The sequence below is a fragment of the Maylandia zebra genome, linkage group LG3 (genome assembly GCF_041146795.1).
Source record: "Maylandia zebra isolate NMK-2024a linkage group LG3, Mzebra_GT3a, whole genome shotgun sequence".
Classification (NCBI taxonomy): Eukaryota; Metazoa; Chordata; class Actinopteri; order Cichliformes; family Cichlidae; genus Maylandia; species Maylandia zebra.
The window spans coordinates 44,065,056-44,085,624 of NC_135169.1; the positions used below are offsets into that span (position 1 = coordinate 44,065,056).

At 45.0% G+C, this 20,569-nt stretch overlaps 2 long non-coding RNA genes and 1 pseudogene across 2 annotated transcripts; 1 reads left to right on the top strand and 2 right to left on the bottom strand.

Annotated features, from left to right (window-relative positions):
* Positions 1–922: 922 nt before the first annotated feature.
* Positions 923–2,793, top strand: LOC101473833 (single-stranded DNA-binding protein 3 pseudogene; annotated as a pseudogene).
* Positions 2,794–4,256: 1,463 nt separating this feature from the next.
* LOC143417099 (uncharacterized) lies at positions 4,257–7,576 on the bottom strand. Its single transcript, XR_013097321.1, has 3 exons — positions 7,468–7,576; positions 7,315–7,351; positions 4,257–4,497 (listed from the first exon to the last, which is right to left on the bottom strand). It is a non-coding gene; the product is annotated as an uncharacterized LOC143417099 (long non-coding RNA).
* A 10,059-nt stretch (positions 7,577–17,635) lies between these two features.
* Positions 17,636–19,193, bottom strand: LOC143416546 (uncharacterized). The gene is made up of 4 exons (XR_013096940.1): positions 18,878–19,193; positions 18,525–18,652; positions 18,367–18,420; positions 17,636–18,247 (listed from the first exon to the last, which is right to left on the bottom strand). It is a non-coding gene; the product is annotated as an uncharacterized LOC143416546 (long non-coding RNA).
* Positions 19,194–20,569: the final 1,376 nt, after the last annotated feature.

Consider the following 20,569-nt stretch of genomic DNA (forward strand, 5'->3'; position numbering starts at 1 on the left):
CCGAGGGAATCAGGTTTCAGCTCCTGGGTGTCCCATGACAGGAGCTGCCATTAGTTTAAATAAAACACGATTGTGGCCTGTCGTGCAAAAAAATCAGCCTGTTTCTTTTTCAGCTCTGCATTCTTTACTTGGACAAGTGTGGGATTAGCAGCTCACTGCAATACGATTGTCTTCCCACACTTAAAGTAAAACCATGCCCTGAATGTGCCAGGGCGTTTAGTAGCAGCCCTTGGGCGCCTGGTGTTAACAGCTAAAGAATTTTTGGGGTGCATGTTTCTCATGTTTGGTTGTCAGCTATTTGACTTTCAAGCTTGGCAATTTAATTTGGTTTTAGCTTCAGAGATTTGGGTTCAGTACTTACAGGAGGCTCAGTACTTGGGGTGGTGCTCCTTGGCCTTTGTGTTAACTGTTCAACTTCCTTTGAGAACTCTTTGACTTTTTGTTCGAGTTTCACTGTCAGCGGAAGTAGGAGTCGCAAGTGGTACTTGGTCAAAAGTGCACATACTAAAAACTGAGTGTGGATGCGCAGAAGCTTTTGTTGCACCTAAATGTTTTTGCATGCGGTCTAACTTGGCTGAACGCTGATCTTTCCTTTCCACCCTTATTTCCTGATCTGGAAATAAGGGTGGAAGAAATCTTTTTTTGATTCGAGCTGGAGACTTATTATCATGCTTTGGTCCCAGAACCAATGGATTGTCTTTGGTTCACGGTTCTTTCCTCTAGTGCATCAGTTTTTTGTTAAGCGGTGTCAGGCCTGACCCAAAAGAAAGGTAGCAACATAAAGTGTCCTTAGATTCCAAGAAAGAAACATACATCCCTTAAAAAAAGTAAATAAAATAAAATACATAAATAAATAAATAATTGGAAATCGTTGTCTCCCACCAAGCACCAAAGAAGCAGGGGGCCCAAGGTAGTATGTTGTATGCCACCTGCCTTTTTCCAGTCTTTCATGTCGCCTCGCTTTGCTGGAGGCCCAAGAGGTCCACCCATCCGGATGGCCAGCCAGCCACCCGGCGGAGGACCAGGTCCTCATCCCATGCTGCCCAACATGGACCCCACACGGCCACAAGGTCATCCTAACTTGGGGCCAATGCAGAGAATGAGTGGCCCTCGAGGAATGGGGCCTATGGGGCCTGGCCCTCAGAACTTTGGTGGTGGGATGAGGCCTCCACACAACACCATGGGTCTTGGCATGCCAGGAGTGAACATGGGCCCAGGAACGGGTCGGCCATGGCCCAATCCCAACAATGCCAACTCTATGCCTTACTCATCACCCTCTCCTGGTGCATACGGGGGGGCATCTGGAGGTGGAGGGCCTCCTGGCACTCCCATCATGCCCAGCCCCGCAGACTCAAACAACTCTGGTGACAATTTATACACCATGATCAACACTGGACCTGGCAACCGAAATAATTTCCCTATGGGCCCAGGCTCTGATGGACCCCTGGGAGCCATGGCTGGGATGGAACCACACCACATGAATGGATCACTAGGTTCTGGTGATATGGATGGAATGAACAAGAATTCCCCAAACAATTTAAGTGGCATTACCAATCCTCCCGGGACCCCGAGGGATGACGGGGAGCTGAGTGGAAACTTCCTCCACTCCTTTCAGAGCGAGAACTACTCTTCAACCATGACGATAAGTGTGTGACCCCCTCCCCCTCTTCACCCTACCCGATTTGCCATCATTCCGAGGATCTGAAGTCACTGTAGGACGTGGCCAAACACATCAGCACCAAATCAGGGACAGGCGCCATTTTGGTTCCACACTAACGCCAGAATGCTGATTGGGGGACAAAAACAAAACAAAAAAATCTAAATGGCTGGCAAACTACTGCTCCTTGCTCAAAATGAAGGACAATTACACCATTTATCACAACCCCTGTGTGAGAAAACCAGCTACTGAAATGCATAAATGACACGTTTTATGTTCTTTGCAGAACCTCCTGACCCCGCTCAGTCCTCTCAGCCTCTTTAATCCTAGTGCGAAGAGAAAAAGGTTGGAAGTTTACCTCTTGTACTTTTTAATGATTGCTTTGTGGTGCAAGATGTGCAGGAAATATCTGCTTTTGTCACTTAAAACACTGGAGAGTTTGCATACGCATTGTGAGCTTGGAAAGTCTCTGTCTTGTCATTTTACTTTTCGCCATGCATACGGTGTCACAGAAATGGGTTGACACAGAACTGAGGATTTGTCTTTTACTCTGTGGCCACCTTTCTGAATAATGTATTACTCTGCCCAATGCCCACCTTTCTATTTAAAGAGTCTTAAAAATGGAAACGATGTGAAAGAATATGGCTTTTATTGTGACAGCCTTTTGCAGCGGTGTTGTTACAGTGTCACATTGATCCATATTGATCAGTCTCTCAAGCCCTTTTCAGACATGGGATTTTTAACATTGCCGCCTTCATCAGTCCCTCAAAGCGATGGCATTCTGTTAGGCTTTGGTCACTTTTACATCAGTGTTCCTCGCAGCTTTATTCAGACGTAACCATGACAGTTGCAAAGAGAGCCACGGTATGTGAGATATTCACCATATGTGCAAAAGAATTGTCGCATTCGTGGCAGTGAGCATTAGGCATCTAGTGAAGTGTAGCCACACTGTTGAACGTTTAACTCGATGTGACATTTTTACCAAGATCAGGGTCTGTGTGAGTGAGTGTGTGTGTGTGTGTGTGTGTGTGTGCGTGCATGTGCGCGAGTGTGTGCATTCTGCCACAGCTGCCCCTGCCTTTTGAACACAGACTCTCTCTTCTGCATGGGGAATATGCACTGCATTAGAGAGCGACGTTTTCACCTTACTGAAAATGAAAAATAGCTTCCGATGAGACAAAACGTCACGTCATATTTTATTGCTGTTTGGGGCAATCTCTACATCAAAGATGGACGAGAGATATGGGCAGTCATAATCCTGTGCATCGGTTAATGCATTCAGACATGTGCCAAGTTGAAAGTGCTAGGTCGGACCTAGTTCGAGATTTCCGTTGCAATCTTTGCAGAAAAGTGACCGGGGCGAAGCCGACGCGTTCGCGGGTGCTTAATGGAAAAGGACTGCATGTCTGAAAGGGGCTTTGTTGTTGACAGTTTGCTACTCTGCCACTCTTGGCTGTTTAAACAGCTGGACTGCTGCCGCGTGCTGTCAAGGGAAGCCAGACTTTGGCACAAAAAGTGAGTGCATGAGTGCTGAGAATCTGTGTACAACATACTACCTAGTGCTGCTCTTCTCTATGTGGACACCTGCTTTAAGATGTGGTGTATATATCTCTTTACCTGCCTGTGCTTAACACTCTGTGCGCTTCATCGTCATAGCCTTCTGTGTTACTTCCTATTTGGTTGATGGATATATGGATGAGTTGCCCATTTTAATCTCTCACACATACTGGTTAATACTTCCTTCCTGTATCACTGGTCGTCCCTTTGGTCCTGCCCGTCTCTTGCCCATCCGCATATTTTTTTATATTTTGATACAAACTTTGACTACATATATTGCCCAGTTATTCAGTTAGTCAAAGCTTTCTAAACAGATTCTAGTAGGCACCATTATAAACTTAGCCACAGTCTTGTAAATGTGATGAGAATTTTTGTTTCATTTTTTTCCCTGTGAACATTATGCATTATACACATCTGTCCTATGTTGCCTTTATTTGCTGATATTTTTTTTTTATTTCAAATTGAGGAAAGATTGCTTGTTAATATAATTTTACAATAACTTAAAAAAAAAAAAAAAAAAAAAAAGAAAGACCAGCCAGGATATTCTTCACAGAATACATGAACTCTGTGCCTCAACAGGACGGAAACTTCTACGACAGCTTGTTGCTCGGTGTAGACAGATGCGCCTGAGCTGGGACTTCCTGTCAGCAGTGTTATGGTGCATTCATGGTACATGGGTAAACTCAATACTCAAAAAAGTAACACTTAAAATAAAATTAAAATAAAATACAATTGGCCATAAAATAACCCTGGGCTACACAAATACATGAAATCTATGGAAAGAGTTAATATAGGAAACTAGAAAAACTAGGAAAGTAGATGTAAAAATAGACGGAGCATGATGCTAATGAAAGTACATCACAGACAAAAACTGAAAGCGTTTCCCCAGTTACCGTCAAACACCAGTTATCAGGCTTTCTTAACAAAGGTGTCTCTGCCAGTGACACGCAGATGTGGTTAACCCAATTCAATGCAAAAATATGAATGCTGCACCGTACAAATAAATGAATAAATGATCAAAACATTCTCAATTCAATTCAATTCAATGCAATTTTATTTATATAGCGCCAAATCACAACAAAAGTCGCCTCAAGGCGCTTCATAGATACAGAGAAAAGCCCAACAATCATATGACCCCCTATGAGCCAGCACTTTGGCGACAGTGGGAGGGAAAAACTCCCTTTTAACAGGAAGAAACCTCCAGCAGAACCAGGCTCAGGGAGGGGCGGGGCCATCTGCTGCGACCGGTTGGGGTGAGAGAAGGAAGACAGGATAAAGACATGCTGTGGAAGAGAGACAGAGGTTAATAACTGATATGATTCAATGCAGAGAGGTCTGTTAATACATAATGAGTGAGAAAGGTGACTGGAAAGGAAAAACTCAATGCATCATGGGAATCCCCCGGCAGCCTATGTCTATTGCAGCATAACTAAGGGAGGATTCAGGGTCACCTGGTCCAGCCCTAACTATATGCTTTAGCAAAAAGGAAAGTTTTATGCCTAATCTTGAAAGTAGAGATAGTGTCTGTCTCCTGAATCCAAACTGGAAGCTGGTTCCACAGAAGAGGGGCCTGAAAACTGAAGGCTCTGCCTCCCATCCTACTTTTAAATACTCTAGGAACAACAAGTAGGCCTGCAGAGTGAGAGCGAAGTGCTCTAATAGGGTGATATGGTACTACAAGGTCATTAAGATAAGATGGGGCCTGATTATTTAAGACCTTGCACGTGAGGAGCAAAAATGACTCCAAGGTTCCTCACAGCGTTACTGGAGGCCAAGGTAATGCCATCCAGAGTAAGAATCTGGTTAGATACCATATTTCTAAGATTTTCAGGGCCGAGTACAATAACCTCAGTTTTATCTGAATTAAGAAGCAGAAAGTTAGCGGCCATCCAGGTCTTTATGTCTTTAAGACATTCCTGCAGTTTAACTAATTGGTGTGTGTTATCTGGCTTCATAGATCGATAGAGCTGGGTGTCATCTGCATAGCAGTGAAAATGTATGCTATGTCTTCTAATGATACTGCCTAAGGGAAGCATGTATAATGTAAACAGAATTGGTCCTAGCACTGAACCCTGTGGAACTCCATAATTAACCTCAGTGTGTGAAGAGGACTCTCCATTTACATGTACAAATTGGAGTCTATTAGATAGATATGATACAAACCACTGCAGTGCAGTACCTGTAATACCCACAGCATGTTCTAATCGCTCTAATAGGATATTATGGTCAACAGTATCGAATGCTGCGCTAAGGTCTAGCAGGACAAGCACAGAGATGAGTCCACTGTCAGAGGCCATAAGAAGATCATTTGTAACCTTCACTAAAGCTGTTTCTGTGCTGTGATGAGCTCTGAAACCTGACTGAAACTCTTCAAAGAAGCCATTCCTCTGCAGATGATCAGTTAGCTGTTTGACAACTACTCTTTCAAGGATTTTTGATATGAAAGGAAGGTTGGAGATTGGCCTATAATTAGCTAAGACTGCTGGGTCTAGAGATGGCTTTTTGAGGTTTAACTACAGCTAGCTTGAAGGCCTGTGGTACATAGCCGATTATTAGAGATAGGTTGATCATATTTAAGATCGAAGAATTAATTAATGGCAGGACTTCTTTGAGCAGTTTTGTAGGAATGGGATCTAAAAGACACGTTGATGGTTTGGAGGAAGTAATTATTGAAGTTAACTCAGAAAGATCAATTGGAGAAAAAGAGTCTAACTTAACATCAATGGTACTAAGAGTAGCTGTAGATAATATTACATCTGTGGGATGATTATTGGTAATTTTTTCTCTAATGATAAAAATTTTGTTTGTGAAGAAGTTCATGAAGTCATTACTAGTTAACGTTAAAGGGATGGTTGGCTCAAAAGAGCTCTGACTGTTTGTCAGCCTGGCTAAAGAGCTGAAGAGAAACCTGGGGTTGTTCTTATTTTCTTCAATCAGTGATGAATAGTAAGATGTTCTGGCTTTGCAGAGGGCTTTCTTATAAAGCAGCAAACTATTTCTCCAGGCTAAATGATGATCCTCTAAATTTGTGACACGCCATTTCCTCTCCAGCTTACGAGTCACAACAACAACAACGTTAACAACGTTAACAACAAGGTTAACAACAAGGTTAACAACGTTAACAACAACGTTAACAACAACAACAACAATAAAGATTATGATAATAAACTTTATTAAATAAGACATTTTCTGTTGAAGGCATAGTTGTAGTTCACACGAATGTGAGCAGGTCATTAATCTGTCATCATGTTACTGAAGAAAAGAAACAGTAACAGTAGTAGTGAAACTAAAGTTAAGCAAAGCTGTACTATATGAAATGAAAACTAACCACAGATACAATAGATGCATTATTTAAGAAAATTGAAATGACTGACATGGAATTTACAATTCAGCTTGCTTTTCCTTGAGGACTTCAATAGTTTTTTTCAGTTGTCCCAGTTTCATTTCACTTTCCTCTATTTTCTCACCCAACCCCTTATTCTCCCTGTCAGTGTTAGCTTTAAATTCCTTCACTTAATTCTTATAGCACCATAAGTGGGATTAATTCATGAAAACCAGGTTGATGTTCTCCAGAAATGTGTTAACTAGAGGAAAACCATCAGGTAAAGCTTTCACAGATTTCTTCATCAGTGCGATCAATGGGTCCATAAGGCTCAAGTATTCACTCAACTGTTCGGAACCAAAGTTCACTCGTTCCTCATGCTCAGCCTGATGGGATCAAATTTAACAGTTTCATATTACATGAAGACAGTTCACTATGTTATAACATTATATTTGGTCACATATATCCACAGTTTGAAATGTTTTAATATCTATAAAAGTAAATGTGAAGTATTTGTAAAAACCATGTTATAGTGAGTTATTTACCAGTGATGTCAAAAGAAGCTGATGAATGAAGAAATGAAGATATCACAAAGTTCTTTTATGCATGCTTGTGGTTACAGCTCAGTTTTTTGCACAACTGTTTGTGTGTGTGTGTGTGTGTGTGTGTGTGTGTGTGTGTGTGTGTGTGTGTGTGTGTGTGTGTGTGTGCATGCGTGTGCGCACGTGTGGTTGGGTATGCTGCAGTGTGGTCTGTGTGCAGAGGCATTAGCACTTACCTCCTCAGGCTTTCATTTTTGTTTCGCAGATATTTGCCTGTTTCACATGAAAATGCCAAGGTGACAACCAGAGGGGGAAAAAAGTAAATAAGACATACAACAAATAAACGTACTGTTTAAACATTTCAAATGTGCACAAACAATTCTGCTCACCTTTTACATAATTTGTCAATAGGTTGGATGACAGCTGCGAATGATGCATAAAAGAAAAATAAAGTTTTTGTATGTCAACATCAGTCAGGCACAGGGTTTGATGAGGGGAGAAAACTAGTATGCTGATCATTCAGAGTCTTGCAAAGACTTGAGTGATGGGCAGGTCTTCTACAGCAACACAAGGGAAGACACCAGCCTCCCCCACAGCCACGCCACAGACCAGGCTGCGACACAATGAGAAACTGTACTTATTGCTGGTTTCACTTTCCTGTAAACAAACCACATTTATGGAAAAAAGATTCACAAAGGTGATGATTTATGGCCTTGGCAACTCCCATTGTGTGAGTGCTTCTTTCTCCAGTTCTAGTATAACTATGAGAAAATGGTCTGACTATAGATGTGTACTCTGTAAGTCAACAGCAAAACTGAGTTGGTCTGTACATGCCTTACAAGGGTGTAACACAGCATGGAAGCCTACAGGCATTCATGGACCAAGAATAACTAGTGTCGTGGAAAATTTAACAATAACCTGCAACACACCCAGCGAGCTTAATTTGAAGTGGGTTTAATAAACACATTGCAATGTGGAGAGAGCATCCCAGTGAAACACCAGGACCATCTCCGGATTGTGGCCACCGCCCTTACATCTTATATACAGAGACACAGACAAAGAACATTCCACAAACTCTCACATGTTGGCCCCTTTCACGGGGGGCTATACCTCCTCCCTCACGGAGAGAATTATGACCTTGTTTTCTGCTTGGCCGTCACATAAGGATTTACATCCCTGATAAGGAGAAGGAGTCCCACTATCTGTTCAATGTCACCCATTACAATGGCCTCACTGTGTTAACTTTCCACATGCGTGTAAACTAGTGACAGGAGTGCTCTTACTATAGTAAAGTGAGAAAGTGATATTACTATAACTAATGTGATATGATTAAATATGTGAGAAAAGAAATCTGCCACTACATTCCACCCTTTGTGATACCACAATTAAGAATTAAAAATAATTAATTAAGAATCACATAAAAACACATGGAGATTTCTTTTCGAACTACTGAACATCAGCACCATTGTGTACTCAAAGAATTCACAATGTCCATCTTCCCTAAAGTCAGAAGGAAGCAACAAATTCACATTTTATGGTCACCTTCTCTCCATCTGAGTCTCCACCCTTTGTTCGAAGGATGGCAGTTATATCATAAAAGAAAACACAATATGAGATCATATAAGAAATGAAACAGTGTTCGTTTTTCATCTGCAAAGAAAACTTCAACCTCGGTTACATCAAGCTGCTCTTTCATAAGAACCCGTTGTTAAGATAAGGAAGTTTTTAGGTGTGTGATATATTTTCCCACTTTATCATTAAATCTCCCAATTTATTAACTGTTTCTGTAAAAGACCCTCTTCCCCAGTGTTATTAGGGATTGAGGCACACATGCCTCACCAAACATCACACACTCCTTTATGCCTTTGCTTTGCCCTGTCCAGATGTTTGCCATCAAGGACAGTGAATATGTCATGGTCCTGGGCCATGTGGGCCCAGTATTCTTAGTTTCCATGTATTTTTGTATTTCGTTCCTCATTTAGACCGTGTTTTCTGAGTTGCCCTGTTGTGTTGTTCCCTAAGTGTTTTCCCTTCATGGCTTTTACCCCCTGTGTGCCCCTCTGTGTATCTGTGAGCCCTCGTCTCTCCTTATGTTTTATTCCATGTTTCCCCTGCCCGTTATGTCTAAGTTTTCCCCGTGCTCTCTCTCCCCCCTGTGTGCCCTCTCTGTATTTATGAGCCCTCGCCTCCCTTTGTGGTTGTTCCATGTTTCCCCAGCCCGTTATGTCTGTGTTTTTCCCCGTGCTCTCTCTCCTCCTGTCTGAACCTCTGTACTTCCTGTTTGACTCTGCCCGTCTCCCGTCAGTGTCTCGTTATGGTTATCTGTGTCACCTGTGTTCCCCGTGTGTTCCCACTTTCCTCGTTAACCCTCTGTGTATTTCTGTCTGCGTCTTCCTCTGTTCGGCGTCGCGTTCTCCCTCATGTTGTGTGTGCTCCTCCCTGTGTTTCTTGGCGAGCTTTGTATTTAGTTATCCCAGTTTAGTTTTGTATGTCCTACGTTCTGCCGTGCCAGCATTAAAGCTGTGTTCTTTAAGTTTATCCCCGTGTCTGTGAGTCTGCATCTTGGGTCCTTCTCCTGCCTGCCACACAGCGATCATGACAGAAGAACGCGACCACAACATGGACCCAGCAGTTCACAACCCCTCCGCGGACCTCCAGTACGATCTGACCATGTCAGACCCAGCGGACAGTTCGGACGAGATTGGGGAGGAGCTGCAACGGCTCTGCCGGCTCATGACGCGCATCTGTGGGTGCACGGACCCCAGAGTGGTGTCCACCGGGTTGGCGGCCATTGACGCAATCCTTCAGCAAGCGCCACAGCTCCGGCGGTTTCCCCAGCTTTTTGAGGCGTTCGACTCTCTGGCCCCCCTGAAGGAGGAGCTTCGCGCTCGCACGCTGGCCCAGAGGGTGTTAAACGCCGCCTCCGCACCTACGACTCCGACCCGCAAACGGTTGTCGTTGCCGCTGCCTCGCGAGCCGGAGGCAGTCAGAGTAGGGACTCTGAGGCTCACCGCTGCACCGCCATCAACTCACAGTTCGTCTCCGCCACTGTCAAGCTACACAGCCCAGCGCACCGAGATGGTGGAGGCCACAGATTTCGACGATGATGAGCGACAGCAGGTATTGCTAGCTTTACGGGAGGACGAGCTTCGTTGGAAGCCCTGGCTCATTTCAGAGGAGGAACTCACACCTGTTGCACCGCCTCGGACCAGCCGCTCGCCCTCCCCACACTGCTCAGACTTTACTTCGCCTGCCTCTTTTCTGGCAAGGATGTGGGCGGACGACGAGGAGATCGCCGCCACACCACCCTCTGCTTCGGTGGCTCCAGCATCCATCGTACACACTTCCAGAAAGAACCGGCGTCAGCGCCGCCGTCGCGCACTGCTACGTCCTGTCTCGCCCTCCACGAAGCGTCCCGCGGACGCTGTGGGGGTCCTGGACGCCGATCACGAGGGGCAGCAGCACGCCGCAGGCGCACAGCTAGTGGAAGAGTTCGGGAGGGAGCCGTGGCTCGCTCCTGATCATGACGAGCGCTCTTTCCGGGGGACTCGACTGGCTCTTGGGGGTCCCCGGAGTTGCCAGGGACTTCCACCGCTCACCCCGCCCGCTTCCACGGATAGAAAGAAGCGGCACTCTCGCCGCCGGCACCCTGAGCCTGCTCCTTTTCCTGCTCGTGTTTCTCCTCCCAGGTCAGTTCAGTTAGCTCCCTCGCAGCCACCCTCAGTTCAGTTAGCTCCCTCGCAGCCACCCTCAGTTCAGTTAGCTCCCTCGCAGCCACCCTCAGTTCAGTTAGCTCCCTCGCAGCCACCCTCAGTTCAGTTAGCTCCCTCGCAGCCACCCTCAGTTCAGTTAGCTCCCTCGCAGCCACCCTCAGTTCAGTTAGCTCCCTCGCAGCCACCCTCAGTTCAGTTAGCTCCCTCGCAGCCACCCTCAGTTCAGTTAGCTCCCTCGCAGCCACCCTCAGTTCAGTTAGCTCCCTCGCAGCCACCCTCAGTTCAGGCCCCAGTAGCTCCAGTGCCGCCTGTTTCAGTTCAGGCCCCAGTAGCTCCAGTGCCGCCTGTTTCAGTTCAGGCCCCAGTAGCTCCAGTGCCGCCTGTTTCAGTTCAGGCCCCAGTAGCTCCAGTGCCGCCTGTTTCAGTTCAGGCCCCAGTAGCTCCGGTGCCGCCTGTTTCAGTTCAGGCCCCAGTAGCTCCGGTGCCGCCTGTTTCAGTTCAGGCCCCAGTAGCTCCGGTGCCGCCTGTTTCAGTTCAGGCCCCAGTAGCTCCAGAGCCACCTGTTTCAGTTCAGGCCCCAGTAGCTCCAGTGCCGCCTGTAGCGCAGGCTCCAGTAGCTCCTGTAGCCCAGTCCCCGATAGCAGTACGGTCCGCTGGTCAGCTCAACATTCAGCCAGGGGTCTCAGGTCTCTCTGGCTCTACTTCAGCTCCTGCTGGAAGCTCGGATGAGCTCATCCAGGACTCCGCGGCTCCCACGCCGCCATCTACCTCGTCCGCTGGGGGTTCCAGTGAGCCCGGCCAGCACCTCCCTGTCTCCGCTGGAGGGTCCGAGAGGCCCGTTCAGCCTCCTGTCTCCGCTGGAGGGTCCGAGGGGCCCGTTCAGCCTCCTGTCTCCGCTGGAGGGTCCGAGGGGCCCGTTCAGCCTCACGTCTCCGCTGGAGGGTCCGAGGGGCCCGTTCAGCCTCACGCCGCATCAGCTGGAGGGCCCGAGGAGCCTGTCCAGCCGCCATCTGCGACCGCCTCGTCATCACCTGGCCCGGCTACATCCGCCTGTGCTTCTGCTACGCCTGGCCCGGCCTCAGCCTCTGCAACCTCGCCTGGCCCGGCCTCCGAGCCTTCGTCTGCCGCAGCCTCCTCTTCAGAGCCTTCGTCTGCCGCAGCCTCCTCTTCAGAGCCTTCGTCTGCCGCAGCCTCCTCTTCAGAGCCTTCGTCTGCCGCAGCCTCCTCTTCAGAGCCTTCGTCTGCCGCAGCCTCCTCTTCAGAGCCTTCGTCTGCCGCAGCCTCCTCTTCAGAGCCTTCGTCTGCCGCAGCCTCCTCTTCAGAGCCTTCGTCTGCCGCAGCCTCCTCTTCAGAGCCTTCGTCTGCCGCAGCCTCCTCTTCAGAGCCTTCGTCTGCCGCAGCCTCCTCTTCAGAGCCTTCGTCTGCCGCAGCCTCCTCTTCAGAGCCTTCGTCTGCCGCAGCCTCCTCTTCAGAGCCTTCGTCAGCTGCCGCAGCCTCCGAGCCTTCGTCAGCTGCAGCAGCCTCCGAGCCTTCGTCAGCTGCAGCAGCCTCCGAGCCTTCGGCCTGTGCTTTGTCTGGTCCTGTGCCCACCGGGCCATGGCCAGCACGCCTGACACTGGAGAGCCGCCGCTGCCTTCCGCGCGGCCGGCCCCCTGAACTGCTCCGTCGTCTCCTTCGCCGCCGCCGCTGCCTTCCGCGCGGCCGGCCCCCTGAACTGCTCCGTCGTCTCCTTCGCCGCCGCCGCTGCCTTCCGCGCGGCCGGCCTCCGGACCAGCTCTGCCGTCTCCTTCGCCGCCGCCGCTGCCTTCCGCGCGGCCGGCCTCCGGACCAGCTCTGCCACCTGTGCCACCCGCCTGGTCGGCCCCCCGACCGTGTGACCCGTGAACTCTTGTGCCTGTGGGCTCTGGGTCGGCCCCCTGAACTTTATTTTGACTATGGTCATGTGCTCCTGTGTTTTCTGTTGTTTGTTTTGTTTCCCGTTCTGGTCCCTCCGTCCTGGTCCCCCGCCTCCCGCCCTGGGTGGGTTGTTTTCTGTTTTGTTTTTGTTTCTCGGGTTTGGGCTGTCGGGAGCCAGCCCTTTAGGGGGGGGTGATGTCATGGTCCTGGGCCATGTGGGCCCAGTATTCTTAGTTTCCATGTATTTTTGTATTTCGTTCCTCATTTAGACCGTGTTTTCTGAGTTGCCCTGTTGTGTTGTTCCCTAAGTGTTTTCCCTTCATGGCTTTTACCCCCTGTGTGCCCCTCTGTGTATCTGTGAGCCCTCGTCTCTCCTTATGTTTTATTCCATGTTTCCCCTGCCCGTTATGTCTAAGTTTTCCCCGTGCTCTCTCTCCCCCCTGTGTGCCCTCTCTGTATTTATGAGCCCTCGCCTCCCTTTGTGGTTGTTCCATGTTTCCCCAGCCCGTTATGTCTGTGTTTTTCCCCGTGCTCTCTCTCCTCCTGTCTGAACCTCTGTACTTCCTGTTTGACTCTGCCCGTCTCCCGTCAGTGTCTCGTTATGGTTATCTGTGTCACCTGTGTTCCCACTTTCCTCGTTAACCCTCTGTGTATTTCTGTCTGCGTCTTCCTCTGTTCGGCGTCGCGTTCTCCCTCATGTTGTGTGTGCTCCTCCCTGTGTTTCTTGGCGAGCTTTGTATTTAGTTATCCCAGTTTAGTTTTGTATGTCCTACGTTCTGCCGTGCCAGCATTAAAGCTGTGTTCTTTAAGTTTATCCCCGTGTCTGTGAGTCTGCATCTTGGGTCCTTCTCCTGCCTGCCACACAGCGATCATGACAGAATATGTCTGAACCTGTAGGTAAATTAATACCACAAACATATACTAACACTGATGTTAGTGCTTCTCGAGTTTTAAAGTAAAACCCAAAAGTAGCCATGAATTTCCACACAGCCAACATATATCAAACACTTCTGAGCTACATTTTACAACAGAATTATAGATCTTTCCTCTCTGTCTATGCAGTGTACTGTACTCTTTACTACTGTAGGGCCATCAGCCAGTTTAAAAGGTGTAAACCCTCTCCAAGGCATTTACAATTATCTTTACTGTGCCCACATCAGTGATTGGGGAAACCAAAACAACCACATTTAATTCTCAAAGAACAACTTCCTTCTTTAGGTGCTTCCAGCATGTTTGAGGTCTGTCAAAATCCCTCAATGAAATGTGATGAACCCCAAATCCTATCTCTACGGTGTCAAATGTGTCAAAATTGAGTACACATGTCAAAAGAACTCACAACTGTTGTTACTATGTTTACTCAGACAATGAGGGCCTAATGCACTTACACATCAGGAACTGACATGCTAGATAATCAATCTACCTACCCTACAAAATGTGCACAAGTTGCTGTAAAACTTGCATGCTATAATTACTCCAATCACTTTTACTCATGCTCAGGACTCTAACAGAGTTTGTGATGTTCGGAGAGTCATGTAAATGCATATCATTTATAAAATGATTATTAACATCACCCCAACGACCTCCGTAACTTAAAAACATACTAAGCTTTCCAGGGAAACTGATTGGCTGTTTAAGTAGGTGTGATCTGCATTCATTCGCTGATCCCTCTCGGGTGGCACAGAGCCTGCTCTGCAGTCGTTGAGTTGGAGCTTGGCACGCCCTTGTTGGAGGAGGGCGCTCTTTTCACCCCTCACCCTCTCGTTCCAACGCAGCTTTATGGTTATTGCTGTGGTTCTGGAATCTTCTCATGATGACTAGTAGGGCCCCAAACCGCACGACCTTTGACCTCAACCACTGCCTGGGCTGTCAGCTCTGCTATGAATGGTCCCTGCTTCTCGCTGGGTCTCTGAAGACTTCTGATCAGCACCCAGTCTCAGTCAGGAGATTCTCCCCTTGGGACAATTTCTTCCAGCAATACTCTGGCTGCTGCACCTGTATTTTTTGCTAGGAGGAAAAACTTCTATTTGAAAACTTCTCCTTTTGACGCATGGTCTCTCCCATGAGTCAACTCATCAGAACCAGGAGAATAACAAAAAGGAAAAGGTTAGTTACACAAATTCTCAGACAACATCATGGCTTCTCCTCCGGAGTAATTTCGCTTCAGCCCTGTAAACCCTGTGTTAAAGACTAACATCAGCATTAATGTCATGGTAAGTGGGTCTAACTCTTGGGTCTGCCTGGAGCCTGCATCCACACCACAATTACCTAGAAACCAAAATCGGTGAGTAAATATGAACTTCACACTTACAAACAACTGTAGGTTATGAGAGTAATAAGGCATCCAACACCACAGACAAAAGTGTGCCATATGCAGTTTATTTCCCCAAATCATTAAAACACTACTGTTACCATAATTTGCCCAAACCATGGATCATCCCATGTGTTTAATTAAAACTACTGTAACCAGTAACTTATCTTAAGTAATGTCACTCACTTGTTTTCACACTTTGAGCTCAACACCTTAAAATGAATAACGATATGATAATGAGCCCCACACTAAGATGTTCTGTAATCACTGCACAACCGTCTTCATTTCACTCATGTCTGCCTGTGTGATGCCAGAACCCTTAGAGAGGGAAAAAAAACATTAGCCAGCGGTTTGTCCTGGCAGGTCGGGCCTGGATCAACAGATTCCAGAGGTGTTGCTGTAAATCATGTGGTCAACCCTCCTTGTCTGTGAAAGGAGTGATACTGATTTTAACACAGTATGTGTTTCACATTGAATACACATTTTCCTCCTGTAGCATTTAACATTTGCCAACAATACAGTGTGTTACTGTAACCAACAAGCAGCCAGGAAAACACAGTTTTCTCCACACAAAATCAGTAACACAGAAAAGTGCTATCTAAAGGGTTAGGTCTGCAAGGCCCGCCCACACTCATGTGGACCTCTAGTCTCCCCCTCCTCTGGTCTCTGTCATCCTCCTGCTCCTGCAAAAACAAGCAAACGCAAACACACACATCCACCCTTTTTTCACTGTTTAGGGTTTATTAGGCATTAGCATTGATTAATCCTAAAATAGTTACCGTCATCTCAATTTCAAGTCAGTCACACTTAGTCCACATCATCAGTCCAGTCCCAGTCCATTCATATGTATTTATACCAATCACATGCATTTATCCAGTCACATGCAATCGTACCAATCATTGCTGATAGTGGAAAACCGCGCATGAATCTAAATAATGGTATAATGGTAAATAAATAAAGCTTTGCCTTTTGTCTTTCAATCTTTTCAGTCTCTGTCTTTGCCATTTCAACTCCTAGTATGGCAAATGTGAAACTCAGACAGTCTTCTCAAGTCCGTTCACACATAGTGATGTCGCAGGTGAACCTCCCAGCTTGTGATCAGGAGTGCATGCTTCCATGGTATTTATACATGCTGCTGAACCCTTTAAGGTTTAGGGTTTAGGCCAGTGTTCGAAGCTTGTTCCTCAGGTTAAGATGTACATGGAGTGAAGCTGTGTAAAATTCAGCCAAAACATGGGCTGGGTGTGGTTCCAATTATGTTAAGCTATCATTTTGCTCCGGCCGCTGAGCTTGTGGAGGACGTTGATCCAATTCCGTAGCCACCTGTACTAACACACTAAGACATATTTAATGTCATTTTCATCACTACTTATTAACACTTTCCCTCTCTTATTCTTCTGTCCACATTTTAACACATCTCTTTCCATCACTCTTGGTTATACACCACCCACAGCACTTCTTACACACACACACACACACACACACACACACACACACACACACACACACACACACACACACACACACACACACACACACACAGAGTTTTCTTTACTGCATTCCTCAGTTTTTACTCACTTCATGTATTCTTTCCCATATTTCTGAAAGAAGAAAAAGATCACACAATCAAAACCTGGATTTGCCCGGACCACCAGTAGGTAAATGGACTGGTTCTTATATAGCGCTCTTCTACTCATCTGAGCACTCAAACTTGTGCATTCACCCATTCACATGAAAGTTCTCATAAAACTGTCAGTCACAATGGTGGAGGGGTGACCTGATTTAGATGCTGTGATGGGACTTCAAGAAAAGTGAATATAAATGAATGTCCCAAAAACCCAGCAAATTGGGGCATTGTTGTAAAAATTATGCCAATGTCACTTTTTACCTGGTTCAAATTCAAAGTACACATTAAGTCAAGTAGACTCAAAATGCCTGGATGTGCTCTTGCTCTGCTTCTATCAAGAGTGCATCAGTAGTGAGTTCTGTGTACTTGGTGCAGCCAAGTATCCTAAAATGCATTCTGTCTGGAACAAAATAGGACATTACTTATTTGCAAAAGTCCTCCAAGGTTTTTGGACGTCTCCATTCCCGCTGGTTTAACAGACAATTGTCAGCTGACCAGGGCGCTGAGGCTCACCAGCGAGAACGCCTGACTTGCACATCGCTTTCAAAATCAGTCATGGCCATTGATCACCAACCATTGATCGAAGATTGATCAATGGCCATGAGTACCATTCACAGAGATTTGGGGAATGGCTGCAATCACAGCATCATTTACGCGAAAAGGGAAAGACTATCTGAATTGAGTAGGAGACCTAAGGGTACATCTTTCATCATCTTACAATGCTGTGATTGCAGCCATTCGCTAACTCTCTGTGACTGGTACTCAGAGCCACTATTGACACGCAGATGTGGTTAGCCCAATTCAATGCAAAAATACGAATGCTGCAAATTACCATAAAAAATAAATGAATAAATCATCAACAACAACAACTACAACAACAACTACAACTACAACTACAACAACTACAACTACTACAACTACTTCTTTCTGGTGAGGGCATACTTGCATTTCACAAGAATGTGAGCAGGTTATTAATCTGTCATCTTATTGCTGAAGAATAGAAACAATAACAGTAGTAGGTAAATGTCTTTATTGTGTGGCAGTTTGCAGTTTACATAAACATTGTTTCCACTTTTATATCTAAGTTATCGCAGAAAAACAAGTACCAACTGGAAATGTATTCTTAAAAGTTGTCATCAGCACATATGAGTCTGCGCACAATGGTAGCTGATAGTGAAATGTTTTTTGTTTTTTTTTAAATCAGATAGTAAAGAAGAATGACAGCTCTAAAAAAAGTTAAACTGAAGTTAAGAGAAGCTGTACTATATGAAATAGAAAAATAACCACAGATATAAAAGATGCATTATTAGAGAAAAATGAAATGACTGACATGGGATTTACAATTCAGCTTGCTTTTCCTCGAACACTTCAATAATTCTTTTCAGTTGTCCCAGTTCCTTTTCACTTTCCTCTATTTCCTCACCCAACTCCTCATTCTCCCTGTCAATGTTAGCCTTACTTTCCTTGACGAAATTCTTAATGTTCTCCATAAATGTATCAACTTGAGGAAAACCATCAGGTAAAACTTTTGCAGATTTCTTCATCAGTGCGATCAATGGGTCCATAAGGCTCAAGTATTCACTCAACAGTTCAGAACCAAAGTTCACTCTTTCCACACGCTTAGCCTGATGGGATAAAATGTAACAGTTTCATATTACATGAATGCAGTTTACTATGTTGTAACGTTATACTGGTCACATATATCCACAAGTTTCTCATAGTGGTTCTCTGAACATGCACTGACCTTCAGTCTGTCCATTTGTTGTTTTATGTTCTGATAGTTTTCTTTGAGTTGTTTCTGAAAATCCAGCATATACAGTTATTAAAAGAATTTAAATTACACCAGCAACTTTGTTTGTGGTGACTCGCAAAATTACTGAAGCATAAGAAAAAACAATTTACCAGCTGGTCCTTGTCTATCAGTGCACTTGAAAGGCAAACCAGAGACAGCAGGGTGAAGATGAGGAACAAGCCTTTGGTGGTGCTGCAAACAGTCACTGATGCCATTGCTGTTCTTAGCAACTCTGTCTCTAAGTCAAAGTTGTGCAGCGTTAAAATTTGAATGGAAGGTTTACAAACTGCAGCTGACTGTCTTCATTATCCAGTGGAGTTATCATTCAAAAAAGTGCAACTTTAAGGATTCACAAAGAATCACAACTGAAAAACTCAAATTACAAATCAATCTGAAACATTTTAATTTCTATATAAAAAAAAATGTGAAGTCTGTATAAACCATGTTACAGTGATTTACTTACCTGTGATGTCAAAAGAAGCTGATGAATGAAGAAATGAAAATACGGCACATCACAAAGTTCTTTTATACATGCTTTTGGTTACACCTCCCATTTTGCGCAACTGTTTGTGTGTGTGTCACTGTCAGTGTAAAAAGTGGCATAATGGGTATCACACATCCTGTGTGTTGCATTCTTTCGTTTCATGAGAAACTTTACTTATTGCTTGTTTCATTTTCCTGTAAACAAACTATTTACAAGAAAACAAGATTCACTTACCTGTGATGTCAAAAGAAGCTGATGAATGAAGAAATGAAAATACGGCACATCACAAAGTTCTTTTATACATGCTTTTGGTTACACCTCCCATTTTGCGCAACTGTTTGTGTGTGTGTGTGTGTGTGTGTGTGTGTGTGTGTGTGTGTGTGTGTCACTGTCAGTGTAAAAAGTGGTATAATGGGTATCACACATCCTGTGTGTTGCATTCTTTCATTTCATGAGAAACTTTACTTATTGCTTGTTTCATTTTCCTGTAAACAAACTATTTACAAGAAAACAAGATTCACAAAGGTGAGGATTTATGGCCTTGGCAACTCTCATTGTGTGAGTGCTTGTTTCTTTTGCTCTCCTCCACTCGTTGCCATCTGGTGTGAGTGTGGCTGTGAATGACAGGTGTAGCAGCCCTTGGCATCAAGAACAACAGAAGAGTCTCTAACGGGTGCAGCCATTTATTTCCTCACCAAACACGGCTCATTCTCTGGACATCGTTGAGCACCGTGAAAACTATAAAATAAGAAAAAATTGATACCTGTACAGTCCCCTTGAACCTTAGCAATAAGCAATATTAACAAATGCGCTTCAATTCGATCAGGTATATTAAAACAAAACAAAACAAGTAATCCTGAGATTTACAGTCACTGCTTAAATAAAACTAAATAAAGGCTGTTTAAAAGTGTCAATGTGTTTCACAGTTCAGCTGGATAAAATATAACATCAGATCACATTGCATCACATACCTCAGTCCACTTGCCAAGGGTGCAAACTCCCGTGAACACGTAAACATTCGTCCCGTTTCTCATGGGGCGCTGCTAGCTTGAGCGACACACATGTCTAAGTTAAAAAATAGCACATGGATGCATGTAACATAAGTACAGAACGAGAAAGTTTTCACGTATCTCATGATACAAATGCAGTAACATACCTTACGTTAGAAACAAACTTAACACTGAAATTGATTAAAATATTATTGCAACTTACATGGACTTTATACAGCTTATGACTGTGCATGACAGACTGCTCTATACAGTTTACTGAGTGCATCCGTCATTAATGCTACTGTGCACAAAGCTCCAACAACCCCCGTAATGATAATTTATGGTACAGACCAGCGGTTCATTACAGCAGGTTTGGCTGCATTTGAGGTCCTGTTTCTGTTCCTGATAGGTTCCCAACATCCCTGCCTTTGATCAGATCATTACCCTCTGTGTATTTACCCATATGGAAAAGAAATAGTAAAAACTTATAAAAGACTTGCATAAGATGTGGCCTACTTCATATAGTGAATCATATAAGGCTTTTTATGATTTACTCATGAAAGTGGCCACTTTCTCATTACTTTCATATATTGTTTTTGTAAGTATCCAAAACATACAACTTTCATTTATATAATTTTTCAAGGGATCTTATATCTGTTTTCACTCTTGTATGCTTTTCATA